The sequence below is a fragment of the Gorilla gorilla genome, chromosome 9 (assembly GCF_029281585.2).
Source record: "Gorilla gorilla gorilla isolate KB3781 chromosome 9, NHGRI_mGorGor1-v2.1_pri, whole genome shotgun sequence".
NCBI lineage: Eukaryota > Metazoa > Chordata > Mammalia > Primates > Hominidae > Gorilla > Gorilla gorilla.
Genome location: NC_073233.2, coordinates 55,149,163 through 55,171,543, shown reverse-complemented (window position 1 = coordinate 55,171,543; position 22,381 = coordinate 55,149,163). Strand labels below are relative to the sequence as shown.

Here is a 22,381-nt window from a genome sequence, read left to right as displayed (position 1 = left end):
GAGGCGGGTCTGAAATTACATGTGAAGAGCTGTCACTGGCCTGCTAAGGAGCTGGAATTTTTCGGTGGTTCTCAGTGCTGGATGCACTCTACAAGCCTGGTAAACTTTTACAAATTATCATTGCCTGCCTCCCATCCAAGACCAATTAGATCATGTTGGTATTTTTTAAAATACCAGTAGAGACAAGGGCTATATCAAAAGTCGCTGGCTATTTTGGTTTTGTGATTTGTTTCTGAATTTGTTGTTACTTTTTCCTCAGTTTTGTTTTGAGAGGGAGGTCAAACACATGATCACAACAGTATTAAACCTAAAAAACTCTGGTGATATGTGGAGGAGAAAAAGGAGTGGGGAAGATGGGAAAAAAAGTTAATAAGTCACTACCCAACTTAGTCTGCAGAACAGGAAAATGAGGGTGGGGGGATGCTGATTAAATGGGACAGAACAGTTTGTTTTTGATGTAGTCTTGGCATTGTGGAGCAAAGGCAGCCTGAGGACTGTATGAAAGCATCAACCAACAGAGACCTAACTGGCTGAGGATGTGCTGTTCATCAGGCTCTAGCCTGCACCTTGCACATATAATTTCACTTCATGGATGGCTTCACATGGAGAAAACCACTCTACATCAGATATTGCCTGCTACAGAATTGAATTCAACATCACTTAATTCGAGGAATGTTTTTAAATGAATGAATCATGAAAACTCACTAACATTTTTTACGTCAAATACATTGATTTGTCCAGGATTCACAAAAAATCAATCTACTTTTCTTCCCTTTTCCCCAAAACCCAGTATGTGAGTTATAAAGTATTTTTACCCTGTAATGGCACTGTCGACACTCTCAGCTGAATGATAGGAATTAGACAAAAGCTGCTGGGAGTCAGAGGCAGACCTGAGTGGCAACCACCTGAACATTGCAGTATAAAAAAGTAGACATTCTACCAACTCCCACTTTCAGCAGGAGACACTATGAAATAGTAATTACTTATGTTTTCTATTGAAAAGGAATAAAGCTCAACTTGACAACTGCATTGTAAAAGCACTCAAAAGGAGCACTAAGGTACAAATTTTCAGGGAAAAATCACAGACCCTCATTAGTCATCTCATGACAAGTGAAAGAAAAATGGGAAGACAGAGACCACCCACCTCATCTCAGTATCTTGCTTCATTCAGTTCAACAAAATCTTCACTGTAATTCACTGAGAAGTTGAGGGCATTCACCAGATGGGCAGCCACATGCACGCCTACAGAATCACACCAGGGGCAAGTTAGTGGGATTTTCATATATGCTCTATGTGAAGGACTCAGTTCTTCCTCTCCCTAAGTAAATACAGGGCCAAACTTTGACAGCTATGTGGGCAATGAAATATTACATTGAAAGGTGAAGTTTTAAAGACACAAAAAACTGAACTATAGATAGTTTACCAAATTTCAAAGGCTGTAATGAAACAACCCTAGTAAGTCAGGGATAAGAGAAACACACACACACACACACACACACACACATCCTCCCGCTAACACACACACACACACACACACACACACACACACACACACTCTTACATAAATATGCATCTAATGATATGGGTATTTATTTACTTGAGCACCTCCCTGATATTTTAGGTATTCCACATCTTTCACCTCTTCCATAGTTCCAAATCTGCTATTAATATATATCTTGCATACTTCCCTACCCCATAAGGTAAATTATAGGCCACTGAAAGACTTTCAACTAGTAGAAATTTTTCACAATCCACAGATTTAAATCATAATATTCTTAACCCAACAGAAAAAGTGTTGGGAATGACTTCATGGGACAAAACTCAGGAAAACAATAATCACAATAAAGAAAGGGCTCGACTGACTTAGAGCTCACATGAATAATAGCAGTGTTAGGAAATTACTAGAGATGTGAAGATGAACTCATTTTGGCAAAGCTAGGGTAATAAAAATTATTTTGAGGAGGTTGGGTAAGGAAGGAGAAATTGAGATGTGCACGGGCCCATCACACCTTCCCCCTTGCTCAAGCTTTGCTTGTAGGCAAAATAAGGTGTGAATTAACACCACATTTTAATGTATTGAAAATACAACAGGTAACTAGCTGGAAAATTTGTGATCTTGGCCATATTATTTGCCTTTCAGGGGCCTTAATTTACTTCTCTGTAAAATGATGGTGACAGAAACGAAAGGCTTAATGAGATAAGTGATCTGAAATTGCTTAGTAAACCATTATAGTTCACAATATGTGTAGTGCAACAGTTCAAAAGAAGACATAGCCTGGAATCTAGAAAACTCTATAATTTCCCACAACCCATAATATAAGATATAGAGGGCTTAGAGTTCTAAGGTACTCACACACACAAAAAAATAATAATGAAAGTGAGAGAGGACTAGAATGCTAAAATGCCTGAAAGTTATTTAAAGGATTTATAAGGTCCTTCAAGTAATCAAATTAGAGGTAGGGGAAGAGTCAGGACTTACTATGAAGTTATAGTTATCAAGAATGGATGGTATTAGCAAAAGAAAAGACAAATAGATTAATGGAACAGAATAGAGAGCCCAGAAGTCCACCCACATTAATACAGTCAATTGATCTTTGGCAAAAGAGCAAAACCAATACAAAGAAGAAAATGCCTTTGTCACAAATGGACCTGAAACAAGGAAGCATTCACATTTAAATAAATAAATCTAGTCATAGACTTCATACCCTTCACAAAAATTAACTGAAAATGAATCAGAGACCCAAATGTAAAATGCAAAACTATAAAACTCCTCAAAGGAAACACGGGAAAAAGTCTATATGAGCTTGGGTTTGGTGATGGCTTTTTAGATACAATGTCAGAGACATGATCCATGAAAGAAAGAATTAATAAGCTGGCCTTCATTAAAATTAAAATTTCAGCTCTGCAAAAGACGTTGTGAACACCATGAGAAGATAAGCCACAGACTGGGAAAAAGCATTTGCAAAAGACATATCGATAAAGGATTATTATCAAAATATACAAAGAACACTTAAAATTCAATAACAAGAAAACAAACAACCCAATTAAAAAAATGTGACAAACATCTCAGTAGATACCTCAACAAAGAAGATATACAGATGGCAAACAAGCACAAAAAGATGATCCACATTATGTAACATCAGAGAAATGCAAATTAAAATGGCAAGTTACCACTACGTTCCTATTAGAATGACCAAAATCCAGAATACTGACAACACCAAATATTGGTGAGATTGCACAGCAAAAGAAACTGCCATTCATTGCAGGTGGGGGATGCAAAAAATGGTACAGCCATATTGGAAGTGAGTTTGGTGGTTTCTTAAAAACTACACATACTCTTACCACATGATCTCGCACTCATACTCTTGGATATTTACCCAGAGGAACTAAAAATGTATGCCCACACAAAAACAGGCACATTAATGTTTACAGCAGCTTTATTCGTTATTGTCAAAATCTGGAAGCAACCAACATGTCTTTCAATAGGTGAATAGATAAAAAAAACTGTGGTACATCCAGATAAGGGAATATTACTTACCACTATAAAAAGATGAACTCTCAAGCCGTGAAAAGACACAAAGGAAACTTAAATTCATATTACCAAGTGAAAGAAGCCAATCTGAAAATACTACATATTGCATGATTCAAACTATATAACACTCTAGAAAAGGCAGAATTATGGAGACAATAAAAACAAATCAGTGGTTGTCTGGCGTTAGTGGGAAAGGAAAGATAAATAGGCAGAGCACAGAGGATTTTTAGGGCAATGAACTATTCTGCATGATACAATAATGGTGGGTACAGGTCATTATACATTTGTGCAAACCCATAGAATGTATAGCATCAAGTGTGAACCCTGATGTAAAGTATGGACTTTAGGTTATAATGATATGTCGATTAATGTAAATTTATCAATTGTAAAAAATTGTACCACTCTGGCAGGGGATGTTGATAATGGGGGGAGGCTATACATGCATGAGGACAAATGATATATGAAAACTCTCTATATCTTCCTCTCAGTTTTGCTGTGAACCTAAATCTCCCCTACAGAAAAATAGTCTTTAAAAATTTTTAAGAGAAAAAAAATGGACAGGAAGCTAAAATGAGTTAAATAACAAGCAAGGACAAGTTTCCAAAGTAGTAAAACAAAGGGTGTCTAGGTGTGACACAACTATGGCACAGGTATAAAATATTATTTACACAAAACTCTCTGTGTCATATAGCTTCATCAATACCCAAATGTATAGTAAAATAATCCTTTGGTATTAAATTAAAAGCTTATCTACTAACTACATGCTCTATGGCTAAAAAATGCAAAGTCATCTATAGAAGAATTACTATTCTTTCTGAACTTCTCTGAAAAAAAAAAGTCATAGGTAACAGCTATAGAAAATACATAATTAAGGGATATATTCACCTTTTTAAAGGACCTCTTAGGTCAAAAGAATTTAGGGCTTCTAATTTTAGGCAGCAAGGAAGCAGCTAAACCAAGCACTTTACATAGATTTTCTCATTTGATTCTCAAAACAAAACAATGTGGTAGATAGAGTCATCCCTCTTTTACAGACAAGAAAACTGAAGTAAAGAAGGGTAATGTAGCCAAAGTCAGATGACTAGTGACTGGCAGAATGGGCAGAATGCAAGCCCTCTGGAACACAAGCTCATGCTAGCTCAGTTGCTTGGTTGCTCTCCAGTTGAACCAGAATACTTGGACATTATTACAGTTTAGAACAAATTGAGTCACGAATATGCTGGTTTCCTGATCCTCCTCCATTTCTGACCTTTCACTCTCCCTCTCCCTAATCTATCTCTAACCCTTACTACACCCTTGGTCCTTATCTCATCCTCACTGAACTGCTAATCCTATCCCTGAGCCTCTCCCCATCTATCACCTGCAGAGGTGGGACTACCAATTGGAAGACATTCAGAGATAAAACAATGAAGTTACCCATTTCGACAATGCTTGGCAATTTTTTACAAGGCTAAAAGTATAATAATTTCTTGGCAATAGCTGTATCAAAACATTCATTAGTCAAAATGGCCCTACTATCAAAACAGCTATGTCATCAAATAATGGCCAGGTGAAAATACCAGGTGCTATGCCACTGGAATAATTAACCCTTGCAACTGTAAATTACAATTACTAATTCTATCCTAAAAATTTCTATTCATTTTCTCATTTTAGTCTTAAATCTATGAGGTAAGTCCTGCTGTTAATCCATTTTACAGTTAAAAACAACAACAGCAACAACAACAACAACAACAGCAAATTGAGGATCAGAGAGGTAACATCACACATTAAAATAGAAGGGCAACTGAGGATAGAACCTACGCATGGACTCCTCGGAATCCATGTACTTCATCACTATGTTTCTTACTTTCTGTTCCAAAAATTTGAAAAGTATCATCTAAAAGCTCAGGATCAAAATGTATTTTAAAAAGACTTATAATAACACAAAGATCATTGCTTTATTTTTTAATTTGGAAAAGAGCAGGATAAAGCTTCACAAATTTTGACATTTGTTTTTCTACCAAATATTAATATCAAAGAAATATTGATCACATGTAATTTGGGATGGAATCCTAACCTACTAATGAGTATTTCACATTCTAATTTTCATTCATTTGGCCAGGTACAGTGGCACCCGCCTGTAATCACAGAGCTTTGGGAGGCTGAGGCAAGCAAATTGCTCGAGCTCAGAAGTTCGAGATCAGCCTGGGCAACATGGTGAAAGCCCGTCTCTACAAAAAAAAAATACAAAAACTAGCCAGGCATGGTGGCACACACCTGTAGTCCCAGCTACTTGGGAGGCTGAGGTGGGAGGATGGCTTAAGCCTGGGAAGTAGAGGTTGCAGTTAGCCAAGATTGTACCGCTGCACTCCAGCCTGGGCAACAGTGCCAGGCCCTGTTTCAAAAAAACAAAAAATAAAATGTTCATCCATTTAAACTCATATCACATCATCACTTTCAGAGCTTGAAAACTTTTAGTCTGTTTCTTCCAGTATTTCTTACTGGAATGAAATTACTTACTTTCAGGAAATAGTCTTTATCAGCTTGGGGGCCAACTTTTGGACATCATAATGTAAAAATCATAAGACACATCCATTTTCTGTAGTTCCCTGTAGACAACCCTTTTTAAAAACATGGAAAAGAACTACTAAGCTATTTAATAAGAAAATCTTAAGTTGCTGACAGCAGATAACGTACAGAACAATAAAATCACACATTTTCCATGTATAATTTTACGTGTGCTATAAAACACAAACCACACGACGATCTTACATTGTTCACCATTAATGACAGTCTATGTTAATATATCTGCAGGCAGTTACCCCAAATTGTCATCAGTGATTGTTCTGGAAGAATAAGATTAGGGAAAACTTTCTCTGATCATTCTGCGTATGTCTGGAATGTTTACATTTAAATGTGTAATTCTAATGAATTATTTAATATCTTGTGGCTTTCTCGCCTGAGAAAATACAGATAGTAACACCACAGGTAATATGGAATGTTCTGCTTTTATCCAACAATCTCCTGGTTCTCCTGCTTGGAACCTAAACAAAAATCATTTAATATGGTAAAAATAATGCAACAAATGTGATAAAAGTTTTTCAGTATAGCATTGTTCATTATGTCAAAATTTTTTAAATATGGCAGAAGCCTATTAATCGAAAATTGGTGAGATGAATTATGATCTATCTATTTAATGGGACACCTAAACCATTAAAAAATATATGTGAGAAGTCCATATTATTGATATAGAAAGATGTTCAAGACACAGTGTTAGGTTAAAAAAAGTTACAAAAAAACTACACTGTGATCTTATATTGATCAACACTAATGGCATTAGATGTTAATGTATCTGCAGGCACTTACCACAAATTGTCATCAGTGGTTGTTCTGGCAGAATAGGATTAGGGTAAACTTTCTCTGATCATTTTGCATATTTCTGGAATGTTTAAGTTTTAAAATATATATGATTTCCTTTTGCAGTCAAAAAATAAGATTATTTTTAAATGAAGCAATCTCATCTATAGTTTGAAATGCCTGTTTGATCTTATAACAAAATAAAATGTCAAGCACCTTTGCATCACTGTTTCACACTTGGGGCAAATCTTTAAGAATGATTAAATACCGAGAGACTTTGGTGGGAAATTTTCATTCCCTGCCACTTATCTTCTCTTTCTCCAAGCCAAACCAATAGCCAACCACAGGGATCAAAACCTAGCAGTTTAAATGGTAGGCAACCTAGAGAGAGTTATTTTCACAGATTACTGCATTAAAAGGAAAGAGTTTCTAAATGTAATTACGTAGAAAGGGTTGAGAAGTTTCCTAGAGTAAATCTGCACACATTAAATTCATAGAACAACAAAGTGATCTCAAGTTAACAACTCCTTTTAAAATATCAATGTCTATCCAGTGGTGCTTTGCTTAGTGAATCTTAGGGAAGAAGAATCAACACACACACACACAGTCACACATATACACAAAAATAGTCAAAGACAAAAAAGAATTTTTGTTGAGTTTTAGCAGAATGACTAAGTGTTTTTCTGTTTTCTTACATTCTTCATTTTACAACACTGCATATAACACATGGCATCATTTTTTTATTATTATTATACTTTAAGTTTTAGGGTACATGTGCATAATGTGCAGGTTAGTTACATATGTATACATGTGCCATGCTGGTGTGCTGCACCCATTAACTCGTCATTTAGCATTAGGTATATCTCCTAATGCTATCCCTCCCCCCCTTCCCCCACCATCACTATTTAATCAAGACATATTTCTCTGCACACGTATGTTTATTGTGGCACTATTCACAATAGGAAAGACTTGGAACCAACCCAAATGTCCAACAATGATAGACTGGATTAAGAAAATGTGGCACATATATATGGAATACTATGCAGCCATAAAAATGATGAGTTCATGTCCTTTGTAGGGACATGGATGAAGCTGGAAACCATCATTCTCAGCAAACTATCGCAAGGACAGAAAACCAAGCACTACATGTCCTCACTCATAGGTGGGAATTGAACAATGAGAACACTTGGACACAGGATGGGGAACATCACACACCAGGGCCTGTTGTGGGGTGGGGGGATGGGGGAGGGATAGCATTAGGAGATATACCTAATGTTAAATGACGAGTTAATGGGTGCAGCACACCAACATGGCACGTGTATACATATGTAACAAACCTGCATGTTGTGCACATGTACCCTAGAACTTAAAGTATCATAAAAAAAGACATGTTTCTCAAGCCTATTACACACTTCAAAATGACTATATGTGTTAAGCAGAGATAAGTTGTTGCCCACACCAGCAATCATTTCATGTATTGCTCAGAATCTAAAGGACTCTAGTTTGCTCACCTGGATTTAGCTAAGTGAAAATACAGAATTTCAATGAGACAAGACATAATGGAAAGAACTCAAATTAGGATTGACCTTAGCTCTGTCATTCACTAGTCTAGAAGTTACTCAAAGCCTCTATGCCTGAGGTTTCTTGTGTGTGAAATGAAACTAACAATACCTGATTGTAGAATCCCTGTAAGAATTCTCCAGCATCTATGTGAAATACTAAGCATAGTGCTGGAAATCCCTGTTAATAATATTACTATTATCTTCTGCCCTTATCTGGTGTTGCAGAATAACTCACAGATCATCTCGGCAGGTGATATGTCTTTTACCATCATCTTAGAAGAAATCACTCCAGCCAAAAGTCAGACTATGAAAAGTAAACAAACTAACATGCGACTGTTACACTTGATTTTTATGCTGGAATTTGAAAGTAGGACTGTTTTTTCTTACCTTCTGTGATCCTCGGAGGTAAGCCAAGAGTGTTCGGCACATGGGTAAAAGGATAAGGCTGCAGTTGAGGTTAAGAACAGATGCCGAGGCTCTGCTTAGACACAATCCTAGCTGAAGAAATAAGGCAAGATCAGCACACAGTTAAGGACAGTAGTAAAGCCCTGTCCTGGCTCTACAAGCTACAGGTCTCACCCTATTGCTCTTTTAAGAATCATGCCAAATACCAACTCCTTCAAGAGCCTTGAATAGTCTTCCCTTTTCCTCTCACTAAAACCCCCTTTGAACGACTTCTTTCTGTTCTGCACTGCCACAAAACTTAGTACCGCCCTCATTAATGCTAATGTTACAATCACCTGAAAACACTGTTTCCACAGAAACTCCATTACTCCATTTCTTGTTCTGCCCCTACCCCATTGTTCTGGCTGTTAAGAGCCTTAAGAGTTTCTGTATATACTGCACCTCCACATTTATGTGGTGTTGGACCCTTTATTCACTGATAAGGTCCCAGTTTTAAATGACATTTTTCTTGTGTGTTCTCTCTCTCTGGAACACTCTCAGTCTCCACATAACCCACCCATTTGCACACCACAGCTTTTCTGCAAGCTCTGCTTATCACTAACTCTACTCATCTTTCTGGTCACATAGTAAGCACGACTGTTCTAGAGTTCTTCCCTGATCGGAAACTAGGAGAGAACCCACTGGTATACAAGCACTCATTGCTTTCTGTACTTCCCTGATTATGTCTCTAACCTTCTTTCTAATGTTTTTTAAAATTTTTATTTTATTTTTAATTGACAAATAATAATTGTATATATGTATGGGTACAATATGATGTTTTAATACATGTATGCGTCATGAAATGACCAAATCAAGCTATTTTACATATCCATCCCCCAAAACACTTATCATTTCTTTGTGGTAAATATATTTATTTATATTTATTTTTTTAATTTTTTTGAGTCAGGGTCTCACTTTTTCTCCCAGGCTGAGTGCAGTGGTACCATCAGGGCTCACTGCAGCCCCTTCCTCCTAGGTTCAAGCTATCCTCCTGCCTCAGCCTTCTGAGTAGCTAGGACTACAGATGCATGCCATGCGGTGAGAATATTTAAAATCCACTCTTAGTCAGGCATGGTGTAATGCACCCATAGTCCCAGTTACTCTGGAGACTGGGGCAGGAGAATTGCTTGAACCCAGGAGCTTGAGGCTGCAGTGAGTCATGTTCACGCCACTGGAGTACAGCCTGGGTGAAAGGGCGAGACTCTGTCTCAAAAAATAAAAAATTAAAATTAAAATACACTGTTAGCTATTTTGAAAAATACAATACACTATTATTAACTATAGTCACCCTGTTGTGCAACAACAGGCCTATTTCCAGGCCTATTACCAGGCCTATTTCTTCTAACTGAAACTTTGTACGCTCTGTCCACTCCCATCCCCACGCTCTGGTAACCACCATTCTACTCTCTACGTCTATGATTTCAACTCTTTTAGATTCAAAATGTAAGTGAGATCATACAGTATTTGTCTTTCTGTGCCTGGCTTATTTCACTTAGCATAACATCCTCTAGATAATCCATGTTGTTGAAAATGACCAATCTTAAATAAGACGGTGCCTTGAAAAATTGAGATTCATATATTTGACTATGTCTTAGGAGGAGGATATGTCCATTCTTTTGAGAACCATTTTCATTTGGTGATAGCTAACTTAAAGCATTATCTTCATATGTTCACACTGAAAACATTATGCTCATACTAAAACAAATGAAGAATATAATGGAATAAAAATGCAGAGATGTTAGCAAAAGCACACCTATCTCTTACTATTAGCCACACATAGTTTGGATCAATTTACACTTATTAATACATTAAACTTCTTTCTGCAACCCTAGGAAGTAATTAACAATATTATCTTCCTTCTTAAAAAATAAAGAATATTGAGTCATAGTGAAGTTAAGAATTTACCCAACATAAGATAATCAGAAAGTTGTGGAGCCGGAATTCAAACCCAGATATTCTGGCTCCAGCATTTATACTATTAACCCCCACTTTATCGTGCTGCTAAATTGCCTTTAAAAAGAAAATGTCCAGAAGACACATATTAGGTAATAAACATTTTGTTGAATGACTTGATGAATGAACAAACATTTGAGGTAAGTGGTTTTAGACAACCACCCTAGATAAGACTTCCCTCCTAGTAACCCTCTCCAGCCCCAACAAGGTTATCGTTCTTGTTCTTTTATCATTAAAGAAAGCCCAGGCATAAATATTTGAGAAGTACTAGACAAGGTCACAGCCTCATATACATTAAGGATTGCCTACACAGTGTGATTAGGATGGGATTCCTAGCATAATTATTCTGTTACTTCCATTTAGTGTGTTACATGTTACCTTGAATTTTTTATATTTTAACCTTTTTCTCTAAGTAAATGTTAAACCCCTCAAGACCAGGGTAAATATTTCTAAAATGTTTTAATATTACCCTACATTTTTATTTTAATTATCTGTTTATCAATCGCTTTTGAATGTATTTTTAATGCAATCATCAGATCTACTCTGACAAGCTGAGTAGATGTTATTATTGCCATGTTGGAGATGAAGAGCTGTTACAAAATAATAACAATTAGGTCCACAAGAAATCCTGAATTCAATGACTTTGGGTAATGTCTGAACATTGACATTTTTGAAAGCTTTCCAGATGATTCTAATATGCCACCTGGGTTGAACACCACTACCTAAGACTATTTAGCCAACTGTACTGTTTACAAGTTATGAAACAATGACAACCATTAAATTATAATAAGTAAGTGTAATGGCATATTTCCAAACTTACTGGCCAAATGTAGCTTTAAAAATAGCATTTTTTTATATTAAAAATACAAAAGTAAATAGTCTGGCCATAAATAAAAAGCAAAGCAAGAACAATAAAGATCTCATCTACAGAAAGCTGACACAGTAAGGTGCAACTAACAGGTTTACCATCTCTTTATCATCCAATACAGAATAGTCGCTAGGCTAAGTGTTTTTAACGAATCACTGAAAATATTTTCGAAAACCTTGTAAAGTAAGAACTATTATACTCAATTTACAGATGACTTGTATAAGGATCTTAGAAGCTGTATACCTTGTTAAAAGTCAAACTAGTTGAAAAGGAATTCTGTACCCTGGAATCTATGACTCTTTTCATCTCAGGGTTAAAACTAAGGCAAAAAATGTACTGAAGGATATGGAAGGATAAATATTAAATTGAGAGACATGAGAAAAGCCTACTCCAATGGCTCCTATAGGCCATATACATTATGCTTAGTTGCCAGTAAAGTATGTTAGTTAAACACAGGTCTTGGGTTTCATCTTCCATCAAGCATGACTACGTTAGTTTATTACTTAGTCATGAGTTACCCCTATAGTCCTAGCCAGCACCATTTCCTCTGTAGCTGGTATATGAATTAATGTGTTTGTGTCTTATAATACCTCAAACTTTTCTGACTTTCTATGCATTACCTTGATTCTTACATATTATCACAAGGACATTCCATGGAGAAGCAGAAACCCCAAAGGTACCTCATTTCTCCTTATAACTGCCTCTCAACTCTAGGATCTGGCTTACTCCTCCTTTCTACTCTTTTCCTGCACCCAGGCAGTAAGTTTTTCAAAAGCAGGATCCTTTTTTTACAGCTATGTATCCTCAGCCCTAACACAGTGGTAGTTTTCAGTAAATGTTTGTTGAATTGAGCTGAATTTTTAAACACAGGTATCATGCACTGATAAGCATTTTATTTGGTTACAACTCTCAAGTTTGTTGAAATATTTACAATCTTTGTGGTTATTTTATTCACAAAGCTTGTATGTCCACCAATAACTTTAAATTGCACAGCTTGCAGTATCATGGAAAATATTATGAAGTAGTCACTGAAAACTCCCCACTGTTATCAAGAAGATGAAGTCATATATATATATGAAACAAAAAGCAGGCACTTCAAGAAAATTCCTAGTTACATTATTCTTACTCCCATAATCTGTAGCCAACTCTATCCATCAAATTTGGTAATCAATAAATCTTAAGTGAATACACATATGGGAGCTAAAAAAAAGAAATTGAATTCATGGAGACAGAGAAGAGGCTGAGAAGAGTAGTGGGAAGTGGGGAGATGAAGAGGCAATGGTTAAAAGGTACATGAACACAGTACCCATTAAAAGGAATAATATCTATTGTTTGATAGCACAATAAGGCAACTATAGTTAACAATAGTTTACTGTATATTCCAAAATAACTAAAAGAGTGGAATTACAATTTTTCCAACATAAACAAATGAAAAATGGTTGAGGTGATAGATATCGCAGCTACCCTTATTACACGTTGCATGTTTGTATCAAAATATCATGTGTATTTTATACATATATACAATTACTATAATAATTAAAAATTAAAATTGTTTAAGAAGGTAAATCTAAGCAAGCTTCAAAAAGAAGTCTTGTGTGAATAAATGAATGGATGACTAGAAATAAATAATAAGTACATTTAGAATACATATATTTTGACAAATATAAATGCACAAATATTTCTATTAACAGATTTTGAAAAGACTAAAGATTTAGTCTAAAAAGAAAGTAGGACAAGACCCAAGATGGCTGACTAGATACAGCCAGGAGGAACATCTCACACTGAGAGACATGGACATGGGGAAGACTAGCAAACTCTGAGCAGATCTTCAGCAGGAAAGCATTGAGAGTGGATGCAGTGAGGACACAGACAGTGGGCTGAACTTGCAGAGGAAGCTGGGAGCCCTGTAGGGGGCTGCTGAGCACTGGGGCTTGTTCCTGGACCCCAGCAACTCCTGTGGAATGAGCTAAACAGGTGAGGAGTGGTCTGTCCTCACCAGGAATCCCCAAAAATCCCAGCAACAAGACAGCCCATGACTCCCACGGACACTTGAGCTGGCAGAGAGAGTTGGCAGAGAGGTGGAAGAAACAGGATTCCAGCCTGTGCAGAGCCTACAGGGTTTGGCACAGGAACAGCTGCAGTGGAGTATGGCTAGGGTGCCCATCCCCAAAGACTCTCCATGTCCTTCTAAGTGACATCAGCCTTTGAGAGACTGTTGGACCTGGACAGCCTCTGATGCCCAACCAAGTTGCTTACCAGGGGTTATCATCATAGCTCCTTCACTGGAAGACTGTGTCTGTTTGTTGAAGAGCTCCAGTAGACCAGCCCCTGATGATGCACACTAGCCAACCTGCAGCCTTGACCCACTACAGTCTCCCTCTCCCCATGTGGGCAGACCTCACCTCCCTTACCCAGCCAGTACGTGTGTGTGAATGCAACCCACTGTGTCAACACAGATGATGCAAACAGAGCTCACTGTCCAACCCCTTGCTGATGCAGGAGTGCCTTGTTACACGGCCACCAACAGCACAAATGCATACATGGACACTGGCAACTCTGCCTCTGCCACCGCCCTGCACCAGCCACACTGCCACTGCCATAGGCATGAGCATACACAGGACCACTTCAGGCTCACTCCCACCAGTGCGCCACCCAAGCCAACAGGAGTAAACCCTACCATCACCAGCTTTGTAGAGTTGTGGCCAGTAGACTGGGACACCTCAGCCCCCCGAGTGAATCAGATTCCTAACCTCAAAGGGCCAGAGACCGAAGTTGAGGGCCTAGTACAGCCATCCAGAGTTAACAGGCAGTCCAGGAGTGCTGAGCTGATCCTTGGCCCCCTAAAACCTTCCAGAAATAAAGACAGTCAACTGAACCTACCTCAAACCACAACCAAACTTCCAAAGGCATCAAAGAAAATACAATTGTAAAAAACTCCATCCAAAGAACAGTAACTTCAAAGACTAAAGGAACATCAGTCCACCAACAATGTTCAAGCTGAGAGCCAAATCCAGATCATAATCCCATTCACAATATCCACAAAAATAATAAAATACCTAGAAATACAAATAACCAGGTAAGTAAAAGACCTCTGTAAGAGAATTACAAAACACTGCTGAAAGAAATCGGAAATAACACAAACAAATGAAAAAATAATTCCATGTTCATAAATGAGAGGAATCATTATAGTTAAAATGGCCATACTGGCCAAAGCAATTTACAGATTCAATACCATTCCTATCAAACTACCAATGCCAGTCATCACAGAATAAGAAAAAAACTATTTTAAATTCATATGGAACCAAAAAAGAACCCAAATACAAAGCAATACCAAGCAAAAAGAACAAAGCTGGAGGCCTCACATTACCTGACTTCAAATTATACTACAAGACTACAATAATAATATAAATGGTGCTAGGATAACTGGCTAGCCATTTGCAAAAGATTTAATCTGGACCCCTTCCTTAAAGCAATATAAAAATCAACTCAAGATGAATGAAAGACTTAAATATAAAGCAATATAGAAATTAATTCAAGATGAATGAAAGACTTAATGTAAAACCTAAAACTATAAAAAGCCTGGAAGATAACCTGGTAAAAATACCATTTGGGACGTGGACCTTGGCAAGGATTTCATGATGAAGACAACAAAAGCAATTACAACAAAACCAAAAATGGACAAATAAGATCTAATTAAACTAAGTAGCTTCTGTACAACAAAAGAAACTACAACACACAACCTACAGAATGGATGAAAATATTTGAAAACCATGCATATGACAAAGACCTAGTACACAGATTCTGTGAGAAACTTAAACAAATTAACAAGCAAAAAACAAACAATCTCATTAAAAAGTGGGGTAAGAATATCAAAAGACATTTTTCCAAAGAAGACATACAGGTGGCCAACAAGCATACAAAAACAATATTCAACATCACTAATTATTAGAGAAATGCAAATCAAAACCACAATGAAATACCATCTCACACCAGTCAGAATGGCTATAATTAAAAAGTTAAAAAATAACAGATTCCAGGAAGGTTGCAGAGAAAAGGGAACACTTACATGCTGTTCATGGGAATGTGAATTAGATCAGCCCCTGTGGAAAATAGTTTTGCAATTTCTCAACGAACTTAAAACCAAACTTTCATTTGATCCAGCAATCCCATGACTGAATATATACCCAAAGGGATATAAATCATTCTACCATAAAGACACATGCACACATACTTTCATCACAGCACTATTCACAAGAGCAAAGACATGGAATCAACCTAAATGCTCATTAATGACAGACTGGATAAAGAAAATATGTTGTATACCTATACCATGGAAGACCGCACAGCCATAAAAAGAAACAAGATCACGTCCTTTGCAAGAAATATAAATGGGCTGGAGATGATTATCCTAAAACAGAAAACCAAGTACCGAGAACATGTTCTAACTTACAAATTGAGAGCTAAACACTGAGTAGACAGGAACGGAAAGAATGGAACAACAGACACAGGGGTCTACTTGAGGGTAGAGGGTGGGAGGAGCGTGACATTCAACAAACTATGTGGTACTATGCTTATTACTTGGGTGAAAAAAATAATCTGTACACTAAATCCCCATGAAACACAATTTATCCCTATAGTAAACCTGCACATGTACCACTGATCCTAAAATAAAACTTTTAAAAAAATCTCAGGATACAAAATCAATATGTAAAAATCACAAGCATTCTTATACACCAATAACAGACAGAGAGCCAAATCATGAGTGAACGCCCATTCATAATTGCTTCAAAGAGAATAAAATACCTAGGAATCCAACTTACAAGGGATGTGAAGGACCTCTTCAAGGAGAACTACAAACCACTGCTCAAGGAAATAAAAGAGGACACAAACAAATGGAAGAACATTCCATGCTCATGGGTAGGAAAAATCAATATCGTGAAAATGGCCATACTGCCCAGGGTAATTTACAGATTCAGTGCCATCCCCATCAAGCTACCAATGACTTTCTTCACAGAACTGGAAAAAACTACTTTAAAGTTCATATGAAACCAAAAAAGAGCCCACATTGCCAAGTCAATCCTAAGCCAAAAGAACAAAGCTGGAGGCATCACGCTACCTGACTTCAAACTATACTACAAGGCTACAGTAACCAAAACAGCATGGTACTGCTACCAAAACAGAGATATAGACCAATGGAACAGAACAGAGCCCTCAGAAATAATACCACACATCTACAACCATCTGATCTTTGGCAAACCTGACAAAAACAAGAAATGGGGAAAGGATTCCCTATTTAATAAACGGTGCTGGGAAAACTGGCTAGCCATATGTAGAAAGCTGAAACTGGATCCCTTCCTTACACCTTATACAAAAATTAATTCAAGATGGATTAAAGACTTAAATGTCAGACCTAAAACCATAAAAACCCTAGAAGAAAACCTAGACAATACCATTGAGGACATAGGCATGGGCAACGACTTCGTGTCTAAAACACCAAAAGCAATGGCAACAAAAGTCAAAATTGACAAATGGGATCTAATTAAACTAAATAGTTAAGAGCTTCTACACAGCAAAAGAAACTACCATCAGAGTGAACAGGCAACCTACGGAATGGGAGAAAATTTTTGCAATCTACCTATCTGACAAAGGGCTAATATCCAGAATCTACAAAAAACTCAAACAAATTTACAAGAAAAAAACAACCCCATCAAAAAGTGGGTGAAGGATATGAACAGACACTTCTCAAAAGAAGACATTTATGCAGCCAACAGACACATGAAAAAATGTTCATCATCACTGGCCATCAGAGAAATGCAAATCAAAACCACTATGAGATACCATCTCACACCAGTTAGAATGGCGATCATTAAAACGTCAGGAAACAACAGGTGCTGGAGAGGATGTGGAGAAATAGGAACACTTTGACACTGTTGGTGGGACCATAAACTAGTTCAACCATTGTGGAAGTCAGTGTGGCAATTCCTCAGGGATCTAGAACTATAAATACCATTTGACTCAGCAATCCCATTACTGGGTATATACCCAAAGGATTATGAATCATGCTGCTATAAAGACACATGCACACTTATGTTTATTGTGGCACTATTCACAATAGGAAAGACTTGGAACCAACTCAAATGTCCAACAACGATAGACTGTATCAAGAAAATGTGGCACATATACACCATGGAATACTATGCAGCCATAAAAAATGATGAGTTCATGTCCTTTGTAGGGACATGGATGAAGCTGGAAACCATCATTCTCAGCAAACTATCGCAAGGACAAAAACCCAAGCACGGCATGTTTTCACTCACAGGTGGGAATTGAACAATGAGAACACATGGACACAGGAAGGGGAGCATCACAATCCGGGGCCTGTTGTGGGGTGGCGGGGAGCGGGGAGGGACAGCATTAGGAGATATACCTAACGTTAAATGATGAGTTAATGGGTGCAGCACACCAACATGGCACATGTATACATATGTAACAAACCTGCACGTTGTGTACATGTACCCTAAAACTCAAAGTATAATAAAAAAAAGAATATGAAACAAAAAAATAAATTAATTAAAAAATAAATAAATAAAGCCGGGCGCGGTGGCTCACGCCTGTAATCACACCACTTTGGGAGGCCGAGGCCGGCAGATCACGAGGTCAGGAGATCGATATCATCCTGGCTAACACGGTGAAACCCCGTCTCTACTAAAAATACAAAAAAATTAGCCGGGTGTGGTGGCAGGAGCCTTTAGTCCCAGCTACTCGGGGGGCTGAGGCAGGAGAATGGCATGAACCCGGGAGGCGGAGCTTGCAGTGAGCCGAGATCGCGCCACTGCACTCTGGCCTGGGCGAAAGGACGAGACTCCTTCTCAAAAAAATAAATAAATAAATAAATAAATAAATAAGAGAAGAAAATATTTAAATCCAATATTAACATTATGGATCAGAAGAAAGTGGAATGAAGGGAACAAAATCTCATTACAGAACATCTTATAAGTCACAGGTCTTAAAGTAAAATTGACCAGTAAAATTCCACTATTATCTCTTTCAAGTTATGGAAAAAATATTTGAATTTTCTAATGTTTGCATTACCCATCTGCCAAGAGAGAACATAATACCACTATGTGAGGAAATTCAGCCACAAACTACTTGTAACATGACTCTAAAATGTTTTCTATTCAATAAATGCAATCCTTAGTAGACGTTTGTTTTATTCTGCTACTTTTGGGAAGAAAGAAGGAAAAAAAGGAAGAAAGGGAGCGAGGGAGGGTAAGAAGCATGAAAGAAAGCTAGCTAACTGCATTACTATATAACAGTGACAGATATTTTTAAAAACATATTTTAAAGATTTTATTTTATGAAAGTGGTAAAAAATGTACATTGTCTAGTAAAAAACATAACAAAAACAAACCACAAGACACATGTAAAAACAAGGAACTAAAGGAACGTAAGAGAAGGGCTAAGTAGATAATTAATACACCATGTTTCACGTAGGGAGATTTAATATTGTAAAGATGTCAATCTCTCAAAATTGATTTACAAACTCAATGTAACTCCAATCAAACTCCAATAGGTTTTCTTCATAAAACTTGACAAGCCGACTTTCAAATGTATGCAGAAATGCAAAACAGCAGAAACAAAGTAAAACACTAAAAGAAAAGGAGAAATAATTTGGCCTTCACATAATAGAACTTACTATAAAGTTACAGTAATTCAGAATGTGTTTCTTGTGTATAGATAGATAAACTGATAAATGGAGCAAAACAAAGACCCATAAACAACTATATATGTATCAACTATACATATATAGATGGCATGTCAGAATGGGAAAAGAAGAGTCTATTCGATGAAGGAAAACATTGGTTATCATACAGAAACAAAATCACGTAACATCCTTGTTTCAAACCACCCCAAAACATTAGTTCCTGAATAGTTAAGAACTTAAATATCAAAATCAAAATTCAAAACTTTTAATAGAACATAATATATTAATCTTTTGGACATTAGCATAGGTATGGATTTCTCAAGACATAAAAAGTTAGAAATGAATCAAAACAAATAATATATTAAATATACAGGCAAAATAAAACTATTTTTTTTCAATGTTAAAGAAAGGAGAAACTCAAAATTCACCACAGTGGTAATCTTTTGCAGGAAGAGAGAAGAAAAAGATAGATACACGGTAAGATAACCAAATACATAGATGTAAATTACTCATAATGTTCTAATTCTAGGTGTATGTATGGATATTCATTATATCATAAGTAATTTGTATAAAATAAATAAAGGAGGATCATGTTTAAATTAACAAATTGGGATAGGAACTGAGGAATATTAGTAATCAGATTCTGTCCATTTAATAAAAACAAATAAAAATCATTATGTATGTAAATTATTTAATTGAATACCTGTCATATAGCAGTAATTCCTATTAATGATAATGGAAACACTATTCTCTGGATTACCACTGAATTCTACATCCCAGATCAGCTGTGCTTCATACAAGCTCATTACAATCACAAGACACAACATAATTTTCAAAGAATCAGTTCCCTTTGGTATTGATGCAATATGTTTTGGCAACAAGTTTGAATCATATTCTTGCTAACTTGTCATCTGTTGTCTGGTACAAGCCACACTTTTTATATGAATAGTGTATACAAATATAACAAGAGATGGGGTCATATCTGTATATTTTTCCTGAAGTAGGCCACAAAACAACTCTATTTTAATGACACTGACTAAGAATATGTGTAAGACAGATGCTTTTCTTATCTTGAATTTGTTCATGTGCTTGATATTTCCAACTTAACTGTTGGCAAAATGTCAACTTTGTGTTTATTGTCAGCATATGAAATATAGTTCCTGAAAGGGAGACAGAATAATAAATAGTGTTTTCAGGAAAGCAGTAATTTTCATTGACTGATATAAAAAGTAATTAATATGTCCAGTTAGGTTATTTCTACATCTTAAGTTGGAACACCTTAGGGATACAGTTTAATGGATATACCAGTAAGTGGACAAATAGATATAATACTCTCTGGACTATCTAAAAAAGATTAAATATGATTTTCTATCTCAATCAGTAAAATAATTATCATTTGAGAGTGATAGGTTTTTCTTGTTTATATAGGCTTCCAGAGAAATAGAATAATTATCTCTTTTGATCTGGCATTTGCATATGATAAGAACATTTTAGCTCAAACGATTGTATATGACAATTGCATTTGTAGTTTTAATGTAGCTGAACAATAGTTAATTTAAAATATATCAGCTAAAATCTATTACAAAAATTCAGGAATTAAGAGATACAAATAAATCATCCATATTTCCTTTGAGATTCAATGCTTTAAAGAAAATTTTTATATATCTTCATTGTCTAACTATGTGTTGCATGTCTAGAAGTGTTTTATTATTGTGTTTATATTAAATCCCACAGTAATTTAATTCAAAGTGGATTTAAGTGTCCCCTTGGGATAAATAGAGCTTATTTTAACATCAACTTCTTTATGATTCTGCAAGACCCAACTGGAAATTTTACCAAGAACCCACTTTCTCATACATGTTTGTTCCTGAATATAGTTTTTTAAACTAAGAAGAAAACTTCTTTTTACTAGTTTTCAGAGTACAAAACGTTCTCATTCAGAAGCAGTGGAGTGAGGAAAATGGAGACAGACCCATTTTTAAGTGGCAAGATTATAAGAAAACATTTTATTTAGTTACTACATGGGCAATATTCTATTAGCTAAACAGATTGTTTTGTTTGATCATTATTAATCCATAAGCTTCACAAGCATCAGTTACTTCAGGTGTTTATTTTTAAAAAATGACGGCTGTAAGTTATGTGTCCAGTCCATTCTATGTGAATGATTTGTTTTACCCTTCCCAGCTACTCCAGAGTTTTTAAATTTAATCAGGTTAGTTGTCACTAGATGGAAGTGTTATTTTCAAGTTTCAAGTCCTACCTGTCAAGGTGTCTAAGATACATAATTAACTGAGGATTCCATATGTAATTTTTAAAACTACAAATAGATTTAAAATGAGGACGTATAAACAAAACAAAGTTTAGTTTTCATTATGAACTAAATGCCGTTTCTCTCCAAAATACATTTGTTGAAGCCCTAGTCGCCAATGTGATGATATTTGGAGTTACAGCCTTTGATACAAAATTAGATGTAGATGAAGTCATGAGAATGGAGTCCCCATGATAGGATTAATGCCTTTATTTTTAAAAAACATTTTTATTATACTTTAAGTTCTGGGCTACATGTGCAGAACGTGTAGTTTTTTTATATAGGTATACAGGTGCCATGGTGGTTTGCTGCACCCATCAACCCATCAACTACATTAGGTATTTCTCCTAATGCTATCCCTCCCCTAGACCCCCACCCCCCGACAAGCCCCAGTTTGTGTGCCCTCCCTATGTCCATGTGTTCTCATTGTTCAACTCCCACCTATGAGTGATAACATGCAGTGTTTGGTTTTCTGTTCTTGTGTTAGTTTGCTGTCAATGATGGTTTCCAGCGTCATTCATGTCCCTGCAAAGGACATGAACTCACCCTTTTTTATTGCTGCATAGTATTCCATGCTGTATATGTGCCACATTTTCTTTATCCAGTCTATCATTGATGGGCATTTGGGTTGGTTCCAAGTCTTTGCTATTGTTAACACTGCTGCAATAAACAT

At 36.4% G+C, this 22,381-nt stretch overlaps 1 pseudogene; it reads right to left on the bottom strand.

The window, feature by feature from the left end:
- Positions 1-22,381, bottom strand: part of LOC115936250 (NADPH oxidase 4-like) — a 165,657-nt pseudogene that overhangs the window by 117,295 nt on the left and 25,981 nt on the right.